At 37.5% G+C, this 14350-nt stretch overlaps 1 pseudogene; it reads left to right on the top strand.

The window, feature by feature from the left end:
- The first annotated feature begins 10322 nt into the window (after positions 1-10322).
- On the top strand, positions 10323-14350 carry LOC120184938 (annotated as a pseudogene).

The following is a 14350-nucleotide window of genomic DNA, read 5'->3' as shown; positions in this document are numbered from 1 at the left end:
GTAACCGACCACGAATCTCTTTTTATTATTAAAAAGAACGAATTTTTGGTTAAAACGCAGATCAGTTTATCTTTTAACTGATGTTTTCTTAAAAACTCTTTTAAAAGATATTTTTTTAGGTATTCGACTTACCTGACCTAAAAAGGCCGATGGCGACTCCCAAATTATTTTAAAAACTATTTATTCACATCACTTTTCCCGCCGAGTATAAAAATTCGTGCCCGAACGAAAAATAGTTACGACAAAGAGATTCAGATCCTGTAGTGGTAATTACTAGTATATATGTCTGATGTAGATTCTATCTCTCTTGTCTTGGTATTAGGTAGTGATATTTTGAGTTATCTCTCAAAATGCAAATTTCATCATCATTAACTTGTAACACTTAAATTATGATTGTATATTATGGTTCAGAGAAACTTTCAGTATCTAAATGGGTATATATGATGTAAATCATATACTCTTCAGTACTCCTTTCAATACTTTAACTGACACATTGCGATTCTGTCATAATCATCAATCATGTAAATGTTTTTGGTGATTAATTTATGAGAAAATCGCCTCAGTGACCAAAAAAAAGTTATAATATACGATTTTAACCAACTTTTTTTGGATTTGCCAAAATGACCAACAAAATCGCAACGCGAAATAAAAATCGCAACGCGATCCCCAGAATCGCAAATCAGTTTCCAAAATCGCAACGCGATTCTTGAAAATCGCAATGCGATAGTACAAATTCGCATTGCGATTTTCCAAAATCGCAACGCGAATATGAAAATCGCAACGCGAACACATAAATCGCAACGCGTATCCGTAAATCGCAACGTGTATCCGTAAATCGCAACGCGTATGGGTAAATCGCAATGCGTATCCGTATATCGCAACGCGTATCCGTAAATCGCAACGATAATACATAAAATCGCAACGCGTATCCGTAAATCGCAACGCGATATTTAAAGCGCCATTATAATCGCTACGCGTATTTTATTTTCAAATTACAAAAAGAATATTAAGACAAAATCCCGTAATCGCAACTCATAACCTAAAACCTAAAATCACAACTCAGTCCCATCTCCATCTCTCACTCTCTACGGCGAAGAAATCCGTCCCCATCTCCGAAGATTTCCGTCCCCATCTCCGGCGAAATCCCTCACAACCATTCACGGTCAGAAATCCCTCACAATATTCAGAAATGGAAAATCAACCTCCGAGGGTTAGTTTTTTTAATTATTTTTATTTTGAAATGTTTGCATTATTGTAGGTTTTTCATATTGAAACTGATGATAAGTTTACTGGTCATTTCAATAATAGATTAACCATTTCACTTAGATTTCATTTCGCGTTACGATTCTGTCGTTGCGATTTTCATTTCGCGTTGCTATTCTCTCGTTCCGATTTTCAAGTTAGTATTTGTCTTTGTCTTTGTTCTGTCTTTTGGTTGAAGTAATGCAATCCATTCAAGTTTCAATTTGCAGAAGAGTCGCAACGAGATAAATGAAAATCGCAACGAGAGAAATGAAAATCGCAACGAGAGAATCGCAACGCGAAATGAAAATCGCAACGAGAGAATCGCAACGCGAAACCAAAATCGCATTGCGATTTCATTTCGCGTTACGATTCTGTCGTTGCGATTTTCATTTCGCGTTGCGATTCTCTCGTTGCGATTGTCATCTCGCGTTGCGATTCTCTCGTTGCGATTTTCATTTCAACCAAAAGACAAAACAGTGTTGCAAATTTTAGTTTCAAGAATAAACTACTACTTTTTATGTTTATTGTTTTTGGTATATCTTCACAGTGTAGTTTTTGGTATATCTAACTTGGTATGTTTATTGTTTTTGTAGAAATTTTTTCGGCTCAATTGACCTTGAGAAATAAAGTCAGCCTGGCCACTACAATTGCAAAGAAGCTTTCACCTGCTCAAAGACAATTGTTTGAGGAAACCTGCTTCGGGCCATGGCTGAGAGTACAGCATCCGGGTGGAGATGCTAATTTGACCCATTTGTGGCTTCAGACCATGACATCAAATCTACCCGACAGTATACAACGTGGTGAGGAAGAGATATGGTTTCATTTCCACCAGCGTATACTTGTTTTGGGCGGAAGGAGTTCTGCTTAATCACTGGTCTACGATTCGGACACGATGATGTAGGCCGGTACACTCGTCATATCGCCTGCCCATCATGGTTATCCCGAGTTTTTCCGGATGAGTCAATGGAGAAGCCGAACCTACATGTCGACGACCTGAAGAAATTGTTTAATAAGAAAGCTGGTTTCACTCGGATGGATGACGTCGATGTTGTCCGAGTATGCCTTCTACTACTTGTGTATGCCGGCTTTTTAGGCAGAGAGGCCAGACACCTATTCATCGGGAGCTAATAATATTGGTAGAGGACCTGAATGCATGGAATCTGTTTCCGTGGGGTTCGTATATATGGAAAGCTACCTGGACTAAGTTGTCGTCTGCCTTTGATGACCGCAAAAGTTTGCGGGGCGATGGGTCCAAATACACTTTGTCAGGCTTTGTTTGGGCCTTTAAGGTAAGAATTTCTATATAATGTTTCTAAAATTATAATTAATTATTTAACAATTACTAATTTTGTTATTATATTGTTTGTAGATTTGGATATTCGAGGCTTTCCCCAGCATGCGTACATATGCAATAAAAACGTCAAATGATATTCCCAGGGCTATTTCCTGGAAGAGGAAAACTCTGTTGGATTGGGAAGACTTAATACCATATGCCACAATAAATAATGTAAGTTAACACAAATACTTTCATATAATATATAAACAAGTTATTAATAGTAGACGTTTAACTTTGTTTGAGTTTTTATATTTTAGGAGGCTAACATTCCATTACAAAGACTGACACCCACGGAGGAAGAGCTTGCCACTGATTGGTGGCAAGCTAGTCAGAATTTTTTTGATGGCACGGATGATGAGCAGCATCCACTTCCTCCAATTCGAGAGCCATCACTTCACCTAGAGCCATCACCCGATCGACCCGACTATACACCTCTAGAACGAGAGCCATCACCTATCCCGTCACATCATCGAGCCTCTTCTCCACCATCACCTCATGATAGGCGACCGGAAAAGATGCCACGACTCCTATCTCCCTGTTCTCCACCTCCACCTCAACGGGATGAGTCAAGGGAGTTACGTGATGAGGTCAATGCCTTGCGTGAGGAGATCGGTACTCTACGCGATAACGATGGTGCATGGCGTGTGGAGGTGTCAACTTTACGTGGTGAGGTTGCCGCTCTACGTGAGATGATAGTATCGTTGCAGAATGAGGTTCATACTCTACGCAACGAGGTAAGTTTAAGATTTTCCATATTTAACTTAATGATAAATTTACTCGTAATTTCACTTAGATTAGCCATTTCACTTAGATTGCTTAGTAAATTTATTCGGTTGCTGCCAATTATGCTAAACTGTGTATTCTTTAACACTGTGAAATAGTATTTGTCTTTGTTTTGTCTTTTGGTTGAAAGTAAATTTGTTCGGTTGCTGCCAATTCTGCTAAACTGTGTATTCTTTAACACTGTGAAATAGTATTTGTCTTTGTTTTGTCTTTTGGTTGAAAGTAAATTTGTTCGGTTGCTGCCAATTCTGCTAAACTGTGTATTCTATAACACTGTGAAATAGTATTTGTCTTTGTTTTGTCTTTTGGTTGAAAGTAAATTTGTTCGGTTGCTGCCAATTCTGCTAAACTGTGTATTCTTTAACACTGTGAAATAGTATTTGTCTTTGTTTTGTCTTTTGGTTGAAAGTAAATTTATCCATTCAAGTTTCAATTTGCAGAAGAAGAAATAGTTTACTTTCGCAACACGAAACTTAAAATCGCAACGCGAAACCAAAATCGCAACGCGAAATGAAAATCGCAATGACAAAATCGCAACGCGAAACCAAAATCGCAACGACAAGATCGCAACGCGAAACCAAAATCGCATTGCGATTTTCATTTCGCGTTGCGATTCTTTCGTTGCGATTTTCATTTCGCATTGCGATTCTGTCGTTGCGATTTTCATTTCGCGTTGCGATTTGGTTTCGCGTTGCGATTTTAAGTTTCGTGTTGCGAAAGTAAACTATTTCTTCTTCTGCAAATTGAAACTTGAATGGATAAATTTACTTTCAACCAAAAGACAAAACAAAGACAAATACTAACTTCAGGGTATTAGTTGAAACATATTTTTCTTTGTTATCTGATGCATTTTGTGAACTATGATAGAATAATGACTTGGGTGAATACAATGCAAGTTTGAAACATATTTGTCTTTGTTTTCACTGTTTAAATATCATGTCTGTTTATTTACTGATTTTTGTATTTAATTATTTAGCGGCCCGATAGAGTGGATGCTTTACGTCGGGTTATGCTTGCACGACGGAGTTCACGCATCAGACAGCGTGCACGTGCTATTAAGTCTCCGTACACCCCAATAGTGCGAAGACACCGCAAGAAGAAGCCCGACTCGCCTGTCATCCCTCAAGAGTCCACTCATATCGTTGAAGAGGCCCCCCTATCATTCCTCGAGAGTCCCCTCCCACCGTTCAAGAGGCCACTGTCATCATTGAAGAGGTCCCTCCCACCATTCAAGAGCCCGATTCACATGGCGTCATATGTAGGCTTCTTGAGAAACCCTCTGACGTGCCGGACATGATGGATTCAAGTTGGCTCTTGTATGAGTTACCGGCCAGTACCATACCGGTATCTGAAGAGGAGAGGGAACAACTACCGGACACAATTCTGGATAACACCCTTTGGGCTAAGACCGCTGTTGATTTTTATCTACATGAGCGGAGCCAGGGGTGTTTCACTGACATATGCAAGCTCACCGATGATATCTATTTGTTTCTTGATCGGTCTTGGTGGGGCGTATTATTAGGGGTCGAAGACAATGGCTATTTCGATGGGGGGGGTAAGTCTTATATTTTTCTTATATTTCAATTTGATTAATTTTTTTTTTAAATTTATGTAAGTCACTAATATATGTCTTTTTTTGTAAAACAGCATATCGATGCGTGGGTGACACGTCTTCTAATAATAAGAAAACTTAAGAAAAATAAAAATATACGATATACAATTATGCCGACGTCTTTTCACGCCGTTCACTTGAAGAATGCACGAAATGAATCATTTGATTTGGGCAATGGACAAGCTAAACTTTATCCTGCATGGTGGGAGGTCGATAAGGTTAGTATTTATTTTAGATTGAGTTTAAAGGTTTTATAAAATAAGTGCGCAAATGAATGAATTATTACTTATGATTGCAGGTGTTTATCCCTGTTTTGGAACGTAAACATTGGATTCTCGTCGAGCTTCAGCTCCCATCCCTTAAGACAATAGTGTATGACAGCATGATAAATTACATATCATTGGCTGATTTAAGAGATGTTATTAAGGGATGGAGCTCTCATTTGGCTAAATTCTTGGATGCGATCAATTATTGGACTCGTTCTGGAAACAAGAAGCCAAAGAAGCTCAATATTACAGTTATTAGAGACGAGACCGCGCCACAACAAACGAGCGGAGCCAGAGGAGATTGTGGTCCTCTCGTATGCTTGGCGTTGGAGCGTTTGACGACGGGAAGCATCAAGTATCTACCTCCCACCGATAGAGATAGAGCTGCAGTAGGCTTGTGGTTTCGGCATTATATGGCTAAATCGATATATACGAGACGCTGCCTACCTGCATCCGCGTTATAAAAATGTCCATAAACAATTGGTAAGTTTATATACTTTTGGTTTGAAAATGTTTGGTTAAGTACCTAGAATTCAATAATTTGCTGTTTGTAGGTTTTAGATGTGTAGAAAGTGTTGTTTGAGCAAATGTTTGGTTTCTGCAGGTTAATCTCAGAAGTGAACTGCGTGAAAATGATGTATGGCTGCAAAAGTTGATTCAATAGTTTAATTGATTGTTTTTTGATTGTTTAATTGATTTGTAAAAGTTGATTCAATAGTAGATGATCGGAAATAAGAATTATTGCTTATTTTTTGATTGTTTAATTGATTTGTAAAAGATGATTTGTAAAAGTTGATTTGTGTAATTGATGCGAATATAATTCTTATTTGTGCTTGTTTAATTGATTGAAATGTAATGGTTGATTTTGTTGATTTCAATCTGCATTATGTTGAAGGCAAATTGACTATCGCAATGCGAAATGAAAATCGCAATGCGAAATGAAAATCGCAACGAGAGAATCGCAATGCGAAATGAAAATCGCAATGCGGAAATGAAAATCGCAATGGGAGAATCGCAATGCGATTTTAATTTCGCATTGCGATTCTCTCGTTGCGATTTTCATTTCGCATTGCGATTTTCATTTCGCATTGCGATTCTCTCGTTGCGATTTTCATTTCGCATTGCGATTTTCATTTCGCATTGCGATTCTCTCGTTGCGATTTCATTTCCGCATTGCGAAATGTAATGGTTGATTTTGTTGATTTCAATCTGCATTATGTTGAAGGCAAAATTGACTATCGCAATGCGAAATGAAAATCGCAATGCGAAATGAAAATCGCAACGAGAGAATCGCAATGCGAAATGAAAATCGCAATGTGGAAATGAAAATCGCAACGAGAGAATCGCAATGCGATTTTCATTTCGCATTGCGATTCTCTCGTTGCGATTGTAATTTCCGTGTTGCGATAGTCAAATGCATGCCTAATAGTGATAACAACTGAATAACAAGAGTTGGTTAAGTCAAAATGGTTGGCCTGAGTCATTAATTCAACTGAAAATGTTAAAAGTTCACACATAAAATCCACATAATACAACGTTTGCATTTAAAAATCACCTAAGTTAACAGTCCCAAAAGGTGAAGCCAATTGTGATTGGGATTTTGAAGATGGTTGCCTTTCGCTTGACACCATATGAGCTTTGGATTTTGATGAGGATCCATATTTTGGTAGAGGAAAAGATGATTTTGATGGCACTGGTGATCCACATGTCAACCTTGTATGACCACTTTCCTTGCACCGACTACATGTCGATCTCTTCTTCTCTTCACCCTTAGACGGTATACGATCGTGACTTTTTGGTCGGCCAGGTAGCCTTCTGTCCATGGCTGGTGGCAAAACTGTTTGTAAGTTATCTGGTATGTCCCACTCAGAAGGATGTGGAATAGGGTAGACAATCTCGGCATAAGTCTGTCGATAAACTTCTGTAGTGTAGCAATCCATAGCGTATGCGCTTAAATCATCTTGGTTTAAATGAAGAGCAACTTTTATAACATGGCCACACGGATAACCAGATGTTTGCCATTTCATACAACTACACGTCTTTGCATTTAGATCGACTAGCCCATTTAAGTTATTATCCAGTACTTGAAACAAAGTGTTTGAACATGGTTCAACTCTCCATGACGTTGACTTCACAACACGTTTCGTTATCTTTTTTCAGTCCATGGTGTAACACGATGTTCCAATGTTCCTGTAAATTTAAATAAACAATACTTAGTAAAATATATAAATATGATAAGTTACGAATTCAAAGAAATAATACCTGCATGGTTTCTTTTCTTGTAGTACCACTGTTGAATAGAGGCTCGAAAAAACTCCATTAACATAGTAATGGGTAATTTCCGGGAATGACGACTTAGAGCGTTGATTGATTCTGCACTATTAGACGTCATGAAACCATATCTTGCTCCAAGTTGATGTACTCTTGACCATCTTTCAAACCCGACATCTTCTAGTGTTTGAGCACACTGAGGCAAAACACGTCTTAAACAATTTATATGCTTATTGAAATCCACTTCCCGATAAGCTTTTACAGCCTTCCAGTATGTCCATTTGTGCTTTTTTATACCAGCAGACCTTGATTTTAGATTTCTATACAAATGAACACCACAAAGTCCATGAAAAGCATCTGGGAAACACCTTCTAACAGCGTTGTCAATTGAGTTTGCCCTATCGGATATGATTGTCAGATTGCTAATAGGACCTATGCAATCCCTAAGATGCCCCATAAACCATGTCCATGAATCAGAGGTTTCAGATTTGCCAACCCCGTAAGCTATTGGCAATATCCCATTGTTAGCATCCATGGCTACTGCTAATAAGTTTACTCCAAGGTATCGACCTTTCAAATGTGCTCCGTCAACTATAATAACTGGGCGCATGCAAGTAATAAACGAACGAATCTACAAAATAATATACAAGAAATATAATCATTTAAATGTGAAATGCATGTAACTAACAAAAATGAGTCAACAAAATTATATTGATTTACTAACCGTAGCACCAATGGCGATAAACAGCAACTCAAAGCGTCCATCTCTATCTGTTTTGATATGAGTTACCGACCCAGGATTTTTCAGCTTTAAATTGTGACAATAAGCCGGCAGTTGGGCAAACGATGCTTCTGGCGACCCCCTCAACAATTCCAAGGCATAACATTTGGCTCTCCAAGCTTGAGAATATGATATACTAATCTTGAACCGAGCATTCATGTCAGTCATAATTTCATGTCCCCGATATACCCTGCCATTCAAAAACATTAACTCAGCCAGAAAACCACCCAACACCTTTTTGTTTGCCTGTCTATGGTGAGGAAAAACTTGGGTTCTTGAACATGTATGTTTATCAATAAAAGTCCTAACTTGAAACATTTTGCAATCTTTTATTCTCTTTGCAATCATACGCCACGTACAGTTTTTGTCAATCATACACCTTGTTTCGAAACGATCTTTGCTTGATTTGTTAACTTTTAGTTGATAGCCATCTTCCACACATTTCGTATACAAAGCTATCTTCAAGTCTTCCTTTGTATCAAAACAATCATCTTTCTTGACACGAATAACTTTTGTGTAACAATCAACTGCTTTCTTTGCCAACTCTTCTTCCGGTAACTGAAGTAATTCTGGCATATTCCAGTTATACTCCCGTGGCATTTTCTTTTCTTCGGGGACTTTTTCTTCTTCTTTTTCTTCTTCAGGATTATATGAATTACAGAATGGATGTTCAACATGTTCATTCACAGTCGTAACTTCCTCCTCATTATCATCAACAACATCTTCCTCGGCAACGGTGTTTCATCATCAAAATTCGGGTATTGACCAATATTAAAATCATTACACACATGGTCTGTTTCTTCTTCTGAAACATCATCAAAATCCGTGTATTGACCAATATCAAAGTCCGGATATTGACCAAGACCAAATTTCGAATACTGACTAGTACTCACAATTTTTTCTGTTGGCTCATCATCGTCTAACTGGTCAATACGAAAACCGGAATTTGGTGCTGAAAGTTGATTGGGATTTGGATTAGAGAAAGGTTGTGGGTTTTGAGAAAAAACTTAGTTGATTACTACCCGCTACTGACCCAACAATACTACTTCTAGGTTCAACAACATACAATGTAACATCATCTTGTGAAACACTAATGTAAGCAATGAATCGTTCAACATCTTCATTGTCGGTTAACAAATAAACTTTACCATTTCTCTGATAAGATAGCCTAAATCCACTTAGGGGCTCTAAATTCAATTTATTTGAAACACGTAGCATTAGAGTTTCATAAGTTAACTTTTGTAAAGACAATTTTAGTTGAAGATTCATGGGTAAAGGCATATATTGTAAAACACCATGAACATTATCCCATGACCCTCCAAACACAAATCTATCCAAACATGATCAACATTAGATGATTTCATGGTTGTAAATTAATTTACTAAACAGACGAGCTGCGAAACTAAAACCTGTTGCCGGATTGGGAAGGATGTCGTTGGATATAGGAACGGATGTCGCCGGAGAGAGTGATAGATGGAGATGGAATGAGTTGCGATTTAGGGATTTAGTTTATGATTTCAGTGTTATATACCCAAAATTTCAGTGTTGTGATTTACAGATTCTCGTTGCGATTTACGGATTATCGTTGCGATTTACAGATTCTCGTTGCGATTTACGGATTATCGTTGCGATTTACAGATTCTCGTTGCGATTTACGGATTATCGTTGCGATTTACGGATACGCGTTGCGATATACGGATACGCATTGCGATTTACGGATACGCGTTGCGATATACGGATACACGTTGCGATTTATGTGTTCGCGTTGCGATTTTCATATTCGCGTTGCGATTTTGGAAAATCGCAATGCGAATCCGTATATCGCATTGCGATTTTCAAGAATCGCGTTGCGATTTTGGAAACTGATTTGCGATTCTGGGGATCGCGTTGCGATTTTTATTTCGCGTTGCGATTTTGTTGGTCATTTTGGCAAATCCAAAAAAAGTTGGTTAAAATCGTATATTATAACTTTTTTTTGGTCACTGAGGCGATTTTCTCTTAATTTATTTGCTGTTGTTCTCAGTTAACATTCTTAGGTGGCAGTTTTACAGGGTAAATGTAGGGATACAATCACCGGATGGTGTTACAACTACACATGGGGTATCGAGAAGATTTAATGATTTTTTTGAAGCTATTTAATGAAGTAAGTTTTGACATTTCCTTTATGTTGCACAAAGAAGTCCACAATTCAGAGAGTATGTTAGATAACTGTTGGTATGACATATCGCTTGAGCATTACTGTAGAAACAAATGGCATGCACCCTGATTCAAATATTCAAATACAACTGATTTAGGGGCCTCTTATATTGTCATCGACTTCCCTCTACAGCTGAAAAAGGCATATCCCAAGAAAAGCCTCCCCCCTGCTCCACCCAAGGGGCTGTTGCGTTTGAAAAGCAGGGCTCTGTTGGAAGAGGTAGGCAAGAAGTTTTCGACTTTGTTTGTTTTCCTCTTTCTTTTATGGTTTTGATAGAATTTAACACCTTCTCCTTATCATCGGGAAATACCAGAGTCTATTTTGGTTCTCATTTTTCTTCTTTAATGGTCTCCACTATTTTGTTTTCTCTTGTAGTTTCTAATAACAAGTTCATCCCTTGATATCAAACTTCGTATCTTTGGGCACTTACTCGGCATTGGATGAGTCAAAACTCAAAACCCATAAATGGATTTTTTTTTTGTTCTTTAATAGAAAAAACATTTCAAGTTTTGAATCTGTATGATATTTATGTTTTCCCACTGACAAATAAACTTAGCACTGATTGGAGATTACTTGACAAATATCTGTTGGAAACAGAAAGTGAATGTCAAAACTGAAAGATCATTCTTAGGTATTATTTAGACAACTAAATAAAGCTGCTTAGTTTTTTTTTTTTGGCAGAGAAGGTGTTCACTGGAGGAGTGGATGACAAAACTGTTATCTGACATTGACTTATCCAGAAGTGTCACAGTGGCATCCTTTCTTGAACTAGAAGCTGCCACGAGGTCTTGTATGTGCAATTCTACATAATTAATGGAACTTTAAGACTTAGTTATATTATCTTGTAAAATTTAGCTGTAAAAATGGATGTCTAATAGAGCCCAAAGTTATAGGTTGTATAATTGACCATATATGCAAGTGTATAGATATATATTATCCATAATTAAGATTAGTTTCATCATTAACTTGGAGTTTTGATATTTCTTATTCTTTCCAGCATTTCAAGAACTAAATGATTGCTCATCCGAAGATAATACTGTGGGAAATAGCACAATTTTGTCAAATAATGTTCCTCCCAATTCAAGTATATCTCATTTTGCTGGCAGTTCGTCAATCACATCAGATTATGGTAGTGATACTGCTTATGAGACATCTGAGCTTGGGACACCTAGATTAGGGAGAGATGACAGTTCTGAAATTGGTTTGGGAGATTTGACACTGGATGAAGATTTAACAGTTTCAATAGAAAAACTTGTGAAGTGTGGTATGTCCAATATTGATGAGGGACTATTCATGGGACAAGCAATTTTGGAGCAGCTAGAAGATTTTCCTAAGCATAAATCACACGCCATACACATGAATAATACTATGGGGAAAGACATTTATAATGGAAATGGGTCCAGAGCTTCATCTATTGCTGGTAATCGGTTGGAACTCTTTTCTGAGATAGAGCCAGCTAAGGTGGCTGGTCATGCTCGGAAGTTATCAACTGAAAGTGTTGGAAGTGTTGGAAGTGATGTAAGTTCTTTGAGAGGTAGTGACATATCGATTTCTGGGATTCCAAATTCATCCGTCAATAGCTCTCGTGACCTTCCTGGAACTGCTGAAATATTAAATGCCATGGGAACCCTTGGAAACTCCGATCCTCGGTCTTTTGGAGATACACAAATAATTCTTCCAGTGTACCAGCGTCATAAGATAAACAGGGTTCTTCTAACCATGCCGAGGATATTAGTCACTGCAAAACTGACATGGAGGATCTTATAGCCAGATTAAATCAAGAAATAGCAGTCAAAGGTTATCTTACAACAAAGGTGTGTATGTGCTTTTTGAGATAAATTTTGGTAGTTGTCATAATTTGAATAGTTTGGTATTATTACAATTGAGATATTATCAGTATTCAGGGATTTTGGCAGCTGTAGCTCAAACTTGTGAAGTCGACTACTTATATCACTATATATTGGTTTCCCTTTCTTTTAATAATATCCTTTGTTTTATCAGCATTCGGATGTATCAACCGGTATTGCATTTTCTAGTTTTCCTCTTCTGTATCGAGTATTTTATCCCTCATGTCATTTTCTAATGTGTTTTATCTTTGGATGCTTAATATCCCACTAGAGGTGGAATGAGATTTAGTCTTAGTACAATATTAGCAATTTTGAGGTTGAATTGAAATAACAAATTGGAGATGCTCAGGTTAAGGATTTGGAAGTGGAACTTGAAAACACCAAACAAAAAAGTAAAGAAAAGCTGCAACAAGCTATCCTGATTGAAAGAGAAAGGTTTACTCAAATGCAGTGGGAAATGGAAGACCTTCGGCGGAAATCATTGGAAATGGAATTGAAGTTGAATCCTAAACGGGTAATGCATTCAACCCCGTTTTATTCTTCAAATTTATTTTCCTTTGTTACTGTCATATGCTTGCAGTGTGCACGTGCATGATATGTATTCAATGTTGCGTGATTTTTTTCTTTTTCTTTTGAAAAATTATCCACTACTGCTTTCTCTTGGACAAGCACCACAAAAGTTATCCCGTTGCCGTTTAAATATACTTGTAATGTTTAATCATTCACTAATAGACATTAAAACATGAGACAGGATGAGAAGCAAATGACAGAGACTACCAACCAATCTGTTGCTGAGGAGAAAGATGCAATGCTGCAAGAATTAAATGCTACTAAGGAGCAGTTGAATGATATATCAAAGCGATATGAAGAACTAGAGGCAAAATCAAAAGCAGATATTAAAGTTCTAGTTAAAGAGGTTAAGTCTCTCAGGAAATCCCAAAAAGAACTGAAGCAAGAGGTTGGTCAATCACTGTCAGAAAAATCTGAAGCTGAGGTAACTGTCTGTACTGAAGTATTTGTTGTCGCTAAGTTTCTTCTTTAGGCATTCGACCAGAATAAAAGAAACAGAAAACCATTAATATCTGTTGAAAAGCTTCATCTTCGTTAAGTATTCGAGAGATATTAGGTGTAGTGAGAGCAAATCATTGCTCCAAGTTCTCTTGCTATGAGATGTAATCTTCTGAATTTTGCAGGCACAACTAGAACAGGAAAGGCAAAAAATTAAGCATGTAAGAAATGCAAGAGAAAAACTGCTCAATGATTGCCGGCTTCTTCACAACCAGCTCCTTGAATGCAGTGTGAATATTTCTACAGATGAAGATTTAATCAAAGAGTCTTCCTCCATTGAAGAAGCATTGGATTTGTTGACTACTTCAGATGATAAAATCACTCTCCTACTTGTTGAGGTACCTTGCTTTTTTGGCTATTCAAATACTGTTAAACTAATGTCCCTTTGATGCCCATTTAATATTTATTGGGAAATATTTAGATAGACCGTAAAAGTTGTTTTGGCCATTTTTGTTCCCAATTAATATTCTTCAATGCTGACCGGAATATGTAGACTTTCACCACCATGGGTAAAACACAGAAACAAGTTTGCTACTTATGTGCCCTCTATCTCCCATCCACTCCCCACCCACCCCTCGAATTTTATTTGTTTAATATCATTTTCCGTGGCTTTTATGCAAATTTTTAATGTTAGTTTCCATTCTTTTATTGCTTGGCCTTCCTTGTCTTTTTCGCTAACTAAATTCTTACCTTACAAAAAATCTGATTAGGTTCAGCTGTTAGCCAAGAGAGAAGGCAGTGACGCTGGCAATATCAATAGCCAATATTACAACCAATATGATACTGGAACAGATGATGAGCTAAGGAAGATCATAGCAGACATCTTCACCGAGAACGCGAAACTAAGAAAGCAGGTGAATTCTCATCTACAGCATAGACTTGAATGTGATATCATGTCAAGAAAGAATAATGATAAGGAATTAACCGAGTCTGGAGATAGATAA

The sequence above is a fragment of the Hibiscus syriacus genome, unplaced genomic scaffold (assembly GCF_006381635.1).
Source record: "Hibiscus syriacus cultivar Baekdansim isolate YM2019G1 unplaced genomic scaffold, ASM638163v2 tig00112980_pilon, whole genome shotgun sequence".
Lineage (NCBI taxonomy): Eukaryota > Viridiplantae > Streptophyta > Magnoliopsida > Malvales > Malvaceae > Hibiscus > Hibiscus syriacus.
This window is presented reverse-complemented; position numbering and strand designations above follow the sequence as displayed.